Source organism: Camelus bactrianus, chromosome 12 (genome assembly GCF_048773025.1).
Source record: "Camelus bactrianus isolate YW-2024 breed Bactrian camel chromosome 12, ASM4877302v1, whole genome shotgun sequence".
Taxonomy (NCBI): domain Eukaryota; kingdom Metazoa; phylum Chordata; class Mammalia; order Artiodactyla; family Camelidae; genus Camelus; species Camelus bactrianus.
Window position 1 is genome coordinate 4,980,567 of NC_133550.1, and position 14,446 is coordinate 4,995,012.

The following is a 14,446-nucleotide window of genomic DNA, read 5'->3' on the forward strand; positions in this document are numbered from 1 at the left end:
AACAAGCAACGTGAAGGACGGCTTTCACACACACATATCTCTGAAAACTGAGCATGTGGAGAGACGTTCGTTCATCTAGCACAAAGGGATCGTGTGTCAGTATAAACTATTACTCTGGTTTCTCAGTCTGTTTCCAAGTGCCGGTTTGAATTTCCTGCATTTTTCACTGTAAAACCATGTTGGAGCTCGAATCTCACCATATATATTTATGGAATGGAGTTTGCAACTGAAAAGAAACTTTGTGTTCCCAATAAGCTAGGTGAAGGACCACTTTCACATACAATTATCTCTCAGAACTGAGCATGTGGAGAGACGTTCTTTCATCTAGCACAAAGGGAACGTGTTGCAGGAGAAACTTTTACTCTGGTTTCTCATTATGTTTCCTAGTGCCGGTTTGAAGTTCCTGCAGATTTCACTGTAAAACAAATTTGGAGCTAATACTTCCCCATATATATGTATGGATTGGAGTTTGCAAGTGGAAAGAAACTTTGTGTTCCCAACAAGCAACGTGAAGGAAAGCTTTCACACAAACTTGCCTCTCAGAATTGAGCATGTGGAAAGAAGTTCGTTCATCTAGCACAAAGGGATCGGGTTGCAGGAGAAACTTTTACTCTGGTTTCTCAGTCTGTTTCCTAGTGCCGGTTTGAAGTTCCTGCAGTTTTCACTGTAAAACCGATTTAGAGCTAGTACCTCCCCATGTATATGTAGGGAGTGGAGATTTCATGTGAAAAGAAACATTGTTCCCAACAAGCTAGGTGAAGGACGGCTTTCACACAAACTTATCTCTCAGAACTGAGCATGTGGAGAGACTTTCTTTCATCAACACAAAGGGAAAGTGTTGCAGGTGAAACTTTTGCTCTGGTTTCTCAATCTTTTTCCTAGTGCTGGTTTGAATTTCCTGCAGTTTTCACTGTAAAATAGAGTTGGAACTAGTATCTCCCCATATATATGTATGGAGTGGAGTTTGCAAGTGAAAAGAAACTTTGTATTCCCAACAAGCTAGGTGAAGGACGTCTTTCACACACACTTATCTCTCAGAACTGAGCATGTGGAGAGACGTTTGTTCATCTATCACAAAGGGATTGGGTGTCAGGAGAAACTATTACTCTAGTTTCACACTCTGTTTCCTAGTGCCGGTTTGAAGTTACAGCAGTTTTCACTGTAAAATCGAGTTGGAGCTCGAACCTCCCCATAAATATGTATGGATTGGGGTTTGCGACTGAAAAGAAACTTTGTGTTCCTAACAAGCTAGGGGAAGAACGGCTTTCACACACACTTATCTCTCAGCACTGAGCATGTGGAGAGATATTCGTTCATATAGCACAAAGGGAACGTGTTGCAGGAGAAACTATACTCTGGTTTCTCAGTCTGTTTCCTAGTGCCGGTTTGTAGTTCCTGCAGTTTTCACTGTTAAATCGAGTTGGAGCTAGTAACTCCCCATATATATGTATGGAGGGGAGTTTGCAAGTGAAAAGAAACTTTGTGTTCCTAACAAGCTAGGTGAAGGACGGCTTTCACACACACTTATCTCTCAGAACTGAGCATGTGGAGAGACGTTCGTTCATCTAGCACAAAGGGAACAGTTTGCAGGAGAAAATTTTACTCTGGTTTCTCTGTCTGTTTCCTACTGCCGGTTTGAAGTTCCAGCATTTTCCCTGTAAACTCGAGTTGGAGCTCGTACCACCCCATATATATGTATGGAGTTGAGTTTGCATGTGAAAAGAAACTTTGTTTTCCCAACAAGCTAGGTGAGGGACGGCTTTCACACACACATATCTCTCAGAACTGAGCATGTGGAGAGAAGTTCGTTCATCTAGCATAAAGGGAACGGTTTCCAGGAGAAAGATTTACTCTGGTTACTCAGTCTGTTTCCTAGTGCCGTTTTGAAGTTACTGCAGTTTTCACAGTAAAACCGAGTTGGAGCTCGTACTTCCCCATATATATGTATGGAGTGGATTTTGCAACTGCAAAGAAACTTTGTGTTCCCATCAAGCTAGTTGAAGGACGGCTTTCACACAAACATATTTCTCAGAACTGAGCATGTGGAGGTACGTTCCTTCATCTAGCACAAAGGGAACGGGTTGCAGGAGAAACTTTTACTCTGGTTTCTCGGTCTGTTTCCTAGTGCCGGTTTGAATTTCCTGCAGTTTTCACTGTAAATTTGAGTTGGAGCTAGTACATACCAATATATATGTATGGATTGGAGTTTGCAAGTGAAAAGAAACTTTGTGTTCCCAACAAGCTATGTGAAGTACGGCTTTCACAGACACTTATCTATCAGAACTGAGCATGTGGAGCGTCGTTCGTTTATCTTGCACAAAGGGAACGGGTTGCAGGAGAAACTTTATCTCTGGTTTCTCAGTCTGTGTCCTAGTGCCGGTTTGAAGTTCCTGCAGTTTTCCCTGTAAAACAGAGTTGGAGCTCGTAATTACCCATATATATGTATGGAGTGGATTTTGCAGGTGAAAAAAAACTTTGTGTTCCCAACAAGCAACGTGAAGGACGGCTTTGACACACACACATCTCTCTCAGAACTGAGCAATTGGAGAGGCGTTCGTTCATCTAGCATAAAGACAACGGGTTACAGGAGAAAATTTTACTCTGGTTTCTCAGTCTGTTTCCTAGTGCCGGTTTGAAGTTCCTGCATTTTCAAATGTAAAACCGACTTGGAGCTTGTACCTCCCCATATATATGTAGGGAGTGGAGTTTGCAAGTGAAAAGAAACTTTGTGTTCCCAAAAAGCTAGGTGAAGGACGGCTTTCACACACACTTATCTCTCAGAACTGAGCATATGGAAAGAGTTTCTTTCATCAACACAAAGAGAAAGTGTTGCAAGTGAAACTTTTACTCTGGTTTCTAAGACTGTTTCCTAGTGCCGGTTTGAAGTTCCTGCAGTTTTCACTGTAAAATTGATTTGGAGCTAGTATCTCCCCATATATATGTATGGAGTGGAGTTTGCAAGTGAAAAGAAACTTTGTGTTCCCAACAAGCTAGGTGAAGGACGGCTTTCACACTCACTTATCTCTCAGAACTGAGCATGTGGAGAGAAGTTCGTTCATCTAGCATAAAGGGAACGGTTTGCAGGAGAAACATTTACTCTGGATTCTCAGTCTGTTTCCTAGTGCCGTTTTGAAGTTACTGCAGTTTTCACTGTAAAACCGAGTTGGAGTTCGTACCTCCCCATATATATGTATGGAGTGGATTTTGCAAATGGAAAGAAACATTGTGTTCCCATCAAGCTAGTTGAAGGACGGCTTTCACACACACATATATCTCAGAACTGAGCATGTGGAGGTACTTTCCTTCATCTAGCACAAAGGGAAAGTGTTGCAGGGGAAACTTTTACTCTGGTTTCTCAGTCTGTTTCCTAGTGCCGGGTTGAAGTTCCTGCAGTTTTCACTATAAAACCGACTTGGGGCTCGTACGTCCCCATATATATGTATGGAGTGGATATAGCAAGTGAAAAGAAACTTTGTGTTCCCAACAAGCTAGGTGAAGTATGGCTTTCACACACACATATCTCTCAGAACTGAGCATGTGGAGAGAAGTTCGTTCATCTAGCACAAAGGGAACGGGTTACAGGAGAAACTGTTACTCTGGTTTCTCAGTCTGTTTCCTAGTGGCGGTTTGAAGTTCCTGCAGTATTCATTGTAAAACCGATTTGGAGCTAGTACCTCCCCATTTATATGTAGGGAGTGGAGATTGCAAGTGAAAAGAAACTTTGTGTTCCCAACAAGCTAGGTGAAGGACGGCTTTCACACACACTTATCTCTCAGAACTGAGCATGTGGAGAGACTTTATTTCATCAACACAAAGGGAAAGTGTTGCAGGTTAAACTTTTACTCTGGTTTCTCAGTCTGTTTCTTAGTGCCGGTTTGAAGTTCCTGCAGTTTTCACTGTAAAATAGAGTTGGAACTTGTATCTCCCCATATATATGTATGGATTGGAGTTGGCAAGTGGAAAGAAACTTTGTGTTCCCAACAAGCTAGGTGAAGTACGGCTTTCACAGACACTTATCTATCAGAACTGAGCATGTGGAGCGTCGTTCGTTTATCTTGCACAAAGGGAACGGGTTGCAGGAGAAACTTTATCTCTGGTTTCTCAGTCTGTGTCCTAGTGCCGGTTTGAAGTTACTGCAGTTTTCACTATAAAACCGACTTGGGGCTCGTACGTCCCCATATATATGTATGGAGTGGATTTAGCAAGTGAAAAGAAACTTTGTGTTCCCAACAAGCTAGGTGAAGTATGGCTTTCACACACACATATCTCTCAGAACTGAGCATGTGGAGAGAAGTTCGTTCATCTAGCACAAAGGGAACGGGTTACAGGAGAAACTGTTACTCTGGTTTCTCAGTCTGTTTCCTAGTGCCGGTTTGAAGTTCCTGCAGTATTCATTGTAAAACCGATTTGGAGCTAGTACCTCCCCATATATATGTATGGAGTGGATTTAGCAAGTGAAAAGAAACTTTGTGTTCCCAACAAGCTAGGTGAAGGACGGCTTTCACACACACATATCTCTGAGATCTGAGCATGTGGAGAGACTTTCTTTCATCTAGCACAAAGGGAATGTGTTGAAGGGGAAACTTTTACTCTGGTTTCTCAGTCTGTTTCCTAGTGCCGGTTTGAAGTTCCTGCAGTTTTCACTGTAAAACCGAATTGGAGCTAGTACCTCCCCATATATATGTAGGGAGTGGAGATTGCAAGTTAAAAGAAACTTTGTGTTCCCAACAAGCTAGGTGAAGGACGGCTTTCACACACACTTATCTCTCAGAACTGAGGATGTGGAGAGAATTTCTTTCATCAACACAAAGGGAAAGTGTTGCAGGTGAATCTTTACTCTGGTTTCTCATTCTGTTTCCTAGTGCCGGATTGAAATTCCTGCAGTTTTCACTGTAAAATAGATTTGGAACTAGTATCTCCCCATATATATGTATGGAGTGGAGTTTGCAAGTGAAAAGAAACTTTGTGTTCCCAACAAGCTAGGTGAAGGACGGCTTTCACACACACTTATCTCTCAGAACTGAGCATGTGGAGAGACGTTCGTTCATCTAGCACAAAGGGAACAGTTTGCAATAGAAAATTTTACTCTGGTTTCTCTGTCTGTTTCCTACTGCCGGTTTGATGTTCCTGCAGTTTACACTGTAAAACCGAGTTGGAGCTCGTACCACCCCATATATATGTATGGAGTGGAGTTTGCAAGTGAAATGAAACTTTGTGTTCCCAACAAGCTAGGTGAAGAACGGCTTTCACACACACTTATCTCTCAGAACTGATCATGTGGAGAGAAGTTCGTTCATTTAGCATAAAGGGAACGGTTTGCAGGAGAAACATTTACTCTGGTTTCTCAGTCTGTCCTAGTGCCGTTTTGAAGTTACTGCAGTTTTCACTGTAAAACAGAATTGGAACTCGTACCACCCCATATATATGTATGGAGTGGAGTTTGCAACTGAAAAGAAACTTTGTGTTCCCATCAAGTTCGTTGAAGGACGGCTTTCACACACACATATATCTCAGAACTGAGCATGTGGAGGTACGTCCCTTCATCTAGCACAAAGGGAACGTGTTGCAGGGGAAACTTTTACTCTGGTTTCTCAGTCTGTTTCCTAGTGCCGGGTTGAAGTTCCTGCAGTTTTCACTGTAAATTTGAGTTGGAGGTAGTACAACCCAATATATATTTATGGATTTTCTTTTGCAATTGAAAAGAAACTTTGTGTTCCCATCAAGCTAGGTGAAGTACGGCTTTCACAGACACTTATCTATTAGAACTGAGCATGAGGAGAGTCGTTCGTGCATCTAGCACAAAGGGAATGGGTTGCAGGGGAAACTTGATCTCTGGTTTCTCAGTATTTTTCCTAGTGCCGGTTTGAAGTTACTGCAGTTTTCACTATAAAACCGACTTGGGGCTCGTACGTCCCCATATATATGTATGGAGTGGAGTTTGCAACTGAAAAGAAACTTTGTGTTCCCAACAAGCTAGGTGAAGGGTGGCTTTCACACACACATATCTCTCAGAACTGAGCATTTGGAGAGACGTTCGTTCATCTAGCACAAAGGGAACGGGTTACAGGAGAAACTGTTACTCTGGTTTCTCAGTCTGTTTCCTAGTGCCGGTTTGAAGTTCCTGCAGTATTCATTGTAAAACCGATTTGGAGCTAGTACCTCCCCATATATATGTAGGTAGTGCAGATTGCAAGTGAAAAGAAACTTTGTGTTCCCAACAAGCTAGGTGAAGGACGGCTTTCACACACACTTATCTCTCAGAACTGAGCATGTGGAGAGACTTTCTTTCATCAACACAAAGGGAAAGTGTTGCAGGTGAAACTTTTACTCTGGTTTCTCAGGCTGTTTCTTAGTGCCGGTTTGAAGTTCCTGCAGTTTTCACTGTAAAATAGATTTGGAACTAGTATCTCCCCATATATATGTATGGAGTGGAGTTTGCAAGTGAAAAGAAACTTTGTGTTCCCAACAAGCTAGGTGAAGGACGGCTTTCACACACACTTATCTCTCAGAACTGAGCTTGTGGAGAGACGTTCTTTCATCTAGCACAAAGGGAACAGATTGCAGGAGAAAATTTTTCTCTGGTTTCTCTGTCTGTTTCCTACTGCTGGATTGAAGTTCCTGCAGTTTTCACTGTAAAACCGAGTTGGAGCTCGTAACACCCCATATATATGTATGGAGTGGTGTTTGCAAATGAAATGAAACTTTGTGTTCCCAACAAGCTAGGTGAAAGGCGGCTTTCACACACACTTACCTCTCAGAACTGAGCATGTGGAGAGAAATTCGTTCATCTAGCACAAATGGAACGGTTTGCAGGAGAAACATTTACTCTGGTTTCTCAGTCTGTTTCCTAGTGCCGGTTTGAAGTTACTGCAGTTTTCACTGTAAAACCGAGTTGGAGCTCGTACCTCCCCATATAAATGTATGGAGTGGGGTTTGCAACTGAAAAGAAACTTTGTGTTCCCAACAAGCTAGATGAAGTACGGCTTTCACAGACACTTATCTATGAGAACTGAGCATGTGGAGAGTCGTTCGTGCATCTAGCCCAAAGGGAACTGGTTGCAGGAGAAACTTTATCTCTGGTTTCTCAGTCTGTTTCCTAGTGCCGGTTTGAAGTTCCTGCAATTTTCCCTGTAAAACAGAGTTGGGGCTCGTACTTCCCCATATATATGTATGGAGTGGATTTTGCAAGTGAAAAGAAACTTTGTGTTCCCAAAAAACTAGGTGAAGAGCGGCTTTCACACACACTTATCTCTCAGAACTGAGCATGCGGAGAGACGTTCGTTCATCTAGCACAAAAGGATCGTGTTGCAGGGGAAATTTTTACTGTGGTTTCTCAGTCAGTTTCCTAGTGCCGGTTTGAAGTTCCTGCAGTTTTCACTATGAAACCGAGTTGGAGGTTGTGCGTCCCCATATATATGTATGGAGTGGAGTTAGCAAGTGAAAAGAAACTTTGTGTTCCCAACAAGGTAGGTGAAGGTCGGCTTTCACACACACATACCTCTCAGATCTGAGCATGTGGAAAGACTTTCTTTCATTTAGCAAAAAGGGAATGTGTTGCAGGGGAAACATTTACTCTGGTTTCTCAGTCTGTTTCCTAGTGCCGGTTTGATGTTCCTGCAGTTTTCTCTGTAAAACTGATTTGGAGCTAATACCTCCTCATATATATGTATGGATTGGAGTTTGCAAGTGAAAAGAAACTTTGTGTTCCCAACAATCAACGTGAAGGACGGCTTTCACACACACTTATCTCTCAGAACTGAGCATGTGGAGAGAATTTCTGTCATCAACACAAAGGGAAAGTGTTGCAGGTGAAACTTTTACTCTGGTTTCTCAGTCTGTTTCCTAGTGCCGGTTTGAAGTTCCTGCAGTTTTCACTGTAAAATAGATTTGGAGCTAGTATCTCCCCATATATATGTATGGAGTGGAGTTTGCAAGTGAAAAGAAACTTTGTGTTCCCAACAAGCTAGGTGAAGGACGGCTTTCACACACACTTATCTCTCAGAACTGAGCATGTGGAGAGACGTTCTTTCATCTAGCACAAAGGGAACAGATTGCAGGAGAAAATTTTTCTCTGGTTTCTCTGTCTGTTTCCTACTGCTGGATTGAAGTTCCTGCAGTTTTCACTGTAAAACCGAGTTGGAGCTCGTAACACCCCATATATATGTATGGAGTGGTGTTTGCAAATGAAATGAAACTTTGTGTTCCCAACAAGCTAGGTGAAAGGCGGCTTTCACACACACTTACCTCTCAGAACTGAGCATGTGGAGAGAAATTCGTTCATCTAGCACAAATGGAACGGTTTGCAGGAGAAACATTTACTCTGGTTTCTCAGTCTGTTTCCTAGTGCCGGTTTGAAGTTACTGCAGTTTTCACTGTAAAACCGAGTTGGAGCTCGTACCTCCCCATATAAATGTATGGAGTGGGGTTTGCAACTGAAAAGAAACTTTGTGTTCCCAACAAGCTAGATGAAGTACGGCTTTCACAGACACTTATCTATGAGAACTGAGCATGTGGAGAGTCGTTCGTGCATCTAGCCCAAAGGGAACTGGTTGCAGGAGAAACTTTATCTCTGGTTTCTCTGTCTGTTTCCTAGTGCCGGTTTGAAGTTCCTGCAATTTTCCCTGTAAAACAGAGTTGGGGCTCGTACTTCCCCATATATATGTATGGAGTGGATTTTGCAAGTGAAAAGAAACTTTGTGTTCCCAAAAAACTAGGTGAAGAGCGGCTTTCACACACACTTATCTCTCAGAACTGAGCATGCGGAGAGACGTTCGTTCATCTAGCACAAAAGGATCGTGTTGCAGGGGAAATTTTTACTGTGGTTTCTCAGTAAGTTTCCTAGTGCCGGTTTGAAGTTACTGCAGTTTTCACTATGAAACCGAGTTGGAGGTTGTGCGTCCCCATATATATGTATGGAGTGGAGTTAGCAAGTGAAAAGAAACTTTGTGTTCCCAACAAGGTAGGTGAAGGTCGGCTTTCACACACACATACCTCTCAGATCTGAGCATGTGGAAAGACTTTCTTTCATTTAGCAAAAAGTGAATGTGTTGCAGGGGAAACATTTACTCTGGTTTCTCAGTCTGTTTCCTAGTGCCGGTTTGATGTTCCTGCAGTTTTCTCTGTAAAACTGATTTGGAGCTAATACCTCCTCATATATATGTATGGATTGGAGTTTGCAAGTGAAAAGAAACTTTGTGTTCCCAACAAGCAACGTGAAGGACGGCTTTCACACACACTTATCTCTCAGAACTGAGCATGTGGAGAGAATTTCTGTCATCAACACAAAGGGAAAGTGTTGCAGGTGAAACTTTTACTCTGGTTTCTCAGTCTGTTTCCTAGTGCCGGTTTGAAGTTCCTGCAGTTTTCACTGTAAAATAGATTTGGAGCTAGTATCTCCCCATATATATGTATGGAGTGGAGTTTGCAAGTGAAAAGAAACTTTGTGTTCCCAACAAGCTAGGTGAAGGACGGCTTTCACACACACTTATCTCTCAGAACTGAGCATGTGGAGAGACGTACTTTCATCTAGCACAAAGGGAACAGATTGCAGGAGAAAATTTTTCTCTGGTTTCTCTGTCTGTTTCCTACTGCTGGATTGAAGTTCCTGCAGTTTTCACTGTAAAACCGAGTTGGAGCTCGTAACACCCCATATATATGTATGGAGTGGTGTTTGCAAATGAAATGAAACTTTGTGTTCCCAACAAGCTAGGTGAAAGGCGGCTTTCACACACACTTACCTCTCAGAACTGAGCATGTGGAGAGAAATTCGTTCATCTAGCACAAATGGAACGGTTTGCAGGAGAAACATTTACTCTGGTTTCTCAGTCTGTTTCCTAGTGCCGGTTTGAAGTTACTGCAGTTTTCACTGTAAAACCGAGTTGGAGCTCGTACCTCCCCATATAAATGTATGGAGTGGGGTTTGCAACTGAAAAGAAACTTTGTGTTCCCAACAAGCTAGATGAAGTACGGCTTTCACAGACACTTATCTATGAGAACTGAGCATGTGGAGAGTCGTTCGTGCATCTAGCCCAAAGGGAACTGGTTGCAGGAGAAACTTTATCTCTGGTTTCTCAGTCTGTTTCCTAGTGCCGGTTTGAAGTTCCTGCAATTTTCCCTGTAAAACAGAGTTGGGGCTCGTACTTCCCCATATATATGTATGGAGTGGATTTTGCAAGTGAAAAGAAACTTTGTGTTCCCAAAAAACTAGGTGAAGAGCGGCTTTCACACACACTTATCTCTCAGAACTGAGCATGCGGAGAGACGTTCGTTCATCTAGCACAAAAGGATCGTGTTGCAGGGGAAATTTTTACTGTGGTTTCTCAGTCAGTTTCCTAGTGCCGGTTTGAAGTTACTGCAGTTTTCACTATGAAACCGAGTTGGAGGTTGTACGTCCCCATATATATGTATGGAGTGGAGTTAGCAAGTGAAAAGAAACTTTGTGTTCCCAACAAGGTAGGTGAAGGTCGGCTTTCACACACACATATCTCTCAGATCTGAGCATGTGGAAAGACTTTCTTTCATTTAGCAAAAAGGGAATGTGTTGCAGGGGAAACATTTACTCTGGTTTCTCAGTCTGTTTCCTAGTGCCGGTTTGATGTTCCTGCAGTTTTCTCTGTAAAACTGATTTGGAGCTAATACCTCCTCATATATATGTATGGATTGGAGTTTGCAAGTGAAAAGAAACTTTGTGTTCCCAACAAGCAACGTAAAGGATGGCTTTCACACACACATATCTCTCAGAACTGAGCATGTGTAGGTACGTTCCTTCATCTAGCACAAATGGAACGGGTTGCAGGAGAAAATTTTTCTCTGGTTTCTCAGTCTGTTTCCTAGTGCCGGTTTGAATTTCCTGTAGTTTTCACTGTAAATTTGAGTTGGAGCTAGTACATCCCAATATATATGTATGGATTGGAGTTTGCAAGTGAAAAGTAACTTTGTGTTCCCAACAAGCTAGGTGAAGTACGGCTTTAAAAGACACTTATCTGTCAGAAATGAGCACGTGGAGACTCGTTCGTTCATCTAACACAAAGGGAACGGGTTGCAGGAGATACTTTATGTCTGGTTTCTCAGTCTGTTTCCTAGTGCCGGTTTGATGTTCCTGCAGTTTTCTCTGTAAAACTGATTTGGAGCTAATACCTCCTCATATATATGTATGGATTGGAGTTTGCAAGTGAAAAGAAACTTTGTTTTCCCAAAAAGCAACGTGAAGGACGGCTTTCACACACACATATCTCTCAGAACTGAGCATGTGGAGAGACGTTCGTTCATCTAGCACAAGGGAACGGGTTACAGGAGAAACTTTTACTCTGGTTTCTCAGTCTGTTTCCTAGTGCCGGTTTGAAGTTCCTGCAGTTTTCACGGTAAAACAGATTTGGAACTAGTACCTCCCCATATATATATAGGGAGTGGAGATTGCAAGTGAAAAGAAACTTTGTGTTCCCAACAAGCTAGGTGAAGGACGGCTTACACACACACTTATCTCTCAGAACTGAGCATGTGGAGATACTTTCTTTCAACAACACAAAGGGAAAGTGTTGCAGGTGAAACTTTTACTCTTATTTCTCAGTCTGTATCCTAGTGCCGGTTTGAAGTTCCTGCAGTTTTCACTGTAAAATAGAGTGGAACTAGTATCTCCCCATATATATGTATGGAGTGGATTTTGCAAGTGAAAAGAAACTTTGTGTTCCCAACAAGCTAGGTGAAGGACGGCTTTCACACACACTTATATCTGAGAACTGAGCATTTGGAGAGACGTTCGTTCATCTAGCACAAAGGGAACAGTTTGCAGGAGAAAATTTTACTCTGGTTTCTCAGTCTGTTTCCTACTGTCGGTTTTAAGTTCCTGCAGTTTTCACTGTAAAACCGAGTTGGTGCTCGTACCACCCCATATATATGTATGGAGTGGAGTTTGCAACTGAAAAGAAACTTTGTGTTCCCAACAAGCTAGGTGAAGGACGGCTTTCACACACACTTATCTCTCAGAACTGAGCATGTGGAGAGAATTTCGTTCATCTAGCATAATGGGAACGGTTTGCAGGAGAAACATTTACTCTGGTTTCTCAGTCTGTTTCCTACTGCCGTTTTGAATTTACTGCAGTTTTCACTGTAAAACCGAGTTGGAGCTCGTACTTCCACTTATATATGTATGGAGTGGAGTTTGCAAATGAAAAGAAACTTTATGTTCCCATCAAGCTAGTTGAAGAACGGCTTTCACACACACATATATCTCAGAACTGAACATGTGTAGGTACGTTCCTTCATCTAGCACAAATGGAACGGGTTGCAGGAGAAACTTTTACTCTGGTTTCTCAGTCTGTTTCCTAGTGCCGGTTTGAATTTCCTGCAGTTTTCACTGTAAATTTGAGTTGGAGCTAGTACATCCCAATATATATGTATGGATTGGAGTTTGCAAGTGAAAAGAAACTTTGTGTTCCCAACAAGCTAGGTGAAGTACGGCTTTAAAAGACAATTATCTGTCAGAAATGAGCACGTGGAGACTCGTTCGTTCATCTAACACAAAGGGAACGGGTTGCAGGAGATACTTTATGTCTGGTTTCTCAGTCTGTTTCCTAGTGCCGGTTTGATGTTCCTGCAGTTTTCTCTGTAAAACTGATTTGGAGCTAATACCTCCTCATATATATGTATGGATTGGAGTTTGCAAGTGAAAAGAAACTTTGTGTTCCCAACAAGCAACGTGAAGGATGGCTTTCACACACACATATCTCTCAGAACTGAGCATGTGGAGAGACGTTCGTTCATCTAGCACAAAGGGAACGGGTTACAGGAGAAACTTTTACTCTTGTTTCTCAGTCTGTTTCCTAGTGCCGGTTTGAAGTTCCTGCAGTTTTCACTGTAAAACCGATTTGGAACTAGTACCTCCCCATATATATGTAGGGAGTGGAGATTGCAAGTTAAAAGTAACTTTGTGTTCCCAACAAGCTAGGTGAAGGATGGCTTACACACACACTTATCTCTCAGAACTGAGCATGTGGAGAGACTTTCTTTCAACAACACAAAGGGAAAGTGTTGCAGGTGAAACTTTTACTCTGGTTTCTCAGACTGTATCCTAGTGCCGGTTTGAAGTTCCTGCAGTTTTCACTGTAAAATAGAGTTGGAACTAGTATCTCCCCATATATATGTATGGAGTGGAGTTTGCAACTGAAAAGAAACTTTGTGTTCCCAACAAGCTAGGGGAAGGACGGCTTTCACACACACTTATCTCTCAGAACTGAGCATGTGGAGAGAATTTCGTTCATCTAGCATAATGGGAACGGTTTGCAGGAGAAACATTTACTCTGGTTTCTCAGTCTGTTACCTACTGCCGTTTTGAAGTTACTGCAGTTTTCACTGTAAAACCGAGTTGGAGCTCGTACCTCCACTTATATATGTATGGATTGGAGTTTGCAAATTAAAAGAAACTTTATGTTCCCATCAAGCTAGTTGAAGGACGGCTTTCACACACACATATATCTCAGAACTGAACATGTGTAGGTACGTTCCTTCATCTAGCACAAATGGAACGGGTTGCAGGAGAAAATTTTACTCTGGTTTCTCAGTCTGTTTCCTAGTGCCGGTTTGAATTTCCTGCAGTTTTCACTGTAAATTTGAGTTGGAGCTAGTACATCCCAATATATATGTATGGATTGGAGTTTGCAAGTGAAAAGAAACTTTGTGTTCCCAACAAGCTATGTGAAGTACGGCTTTCACAGACACTTATCTATTAGAACTGAGCATGAGGAGAGTCGTTCGTGCATCTAGCACAAAGGGAATGGGTTGCAGGGGAAACATGATCTCTGGTTTCTCAGTATTTTTCCTAGTGCCGGTTTGAAGTTACTGCAGTTTTCACTATAAAACCGACTTGGGGCTCGTACGTCCCCATATATATGTATGGAGTGGAGTTTGCAACTGAAAAGAAACTTTGTGTTCCCAACAAGCTAGGTGAAGGGTGGCTTTCACACACAAATATCTCTCAGAACTGAGCATGCGGAGAGACGTTCGTTCATCTAGCACAAAGGGAACGGGTTGCAGGAGAAACTTTTACTGTGGTTTCTCAGTCTGTTTCCTAGTGCCGGTTTGAAGTTCCTGCAGTTTTCATTATAAAACCGACTTGGGGCTCGTACGTCCCCATATATATGTATGGAGTGGAGTTTGCAACTGAAAAGAAACTTTGTGTTCCCAACAAGCTAGGTGAAGGACGGCTTACACACACACTTATCTCTCAGAACTGAGCATGTGGAGATACTTTCTTTCAACAACACAAAGGGAAAGTGTTGCAGGTGAAACTTTTACTCTGGTTTCTCAGTCTGTTTCCTACTGCCGTTTTGAATTTACTGCAGTTTTCACTGTAAAACCGAGTTGGAGCTCGTACTTCCACTTATATATGTATGGAGTGGAGTTTGCAAATGAAAAGAAACTTTATGTTCCCATCAAGCTAGTTGAAGAACGG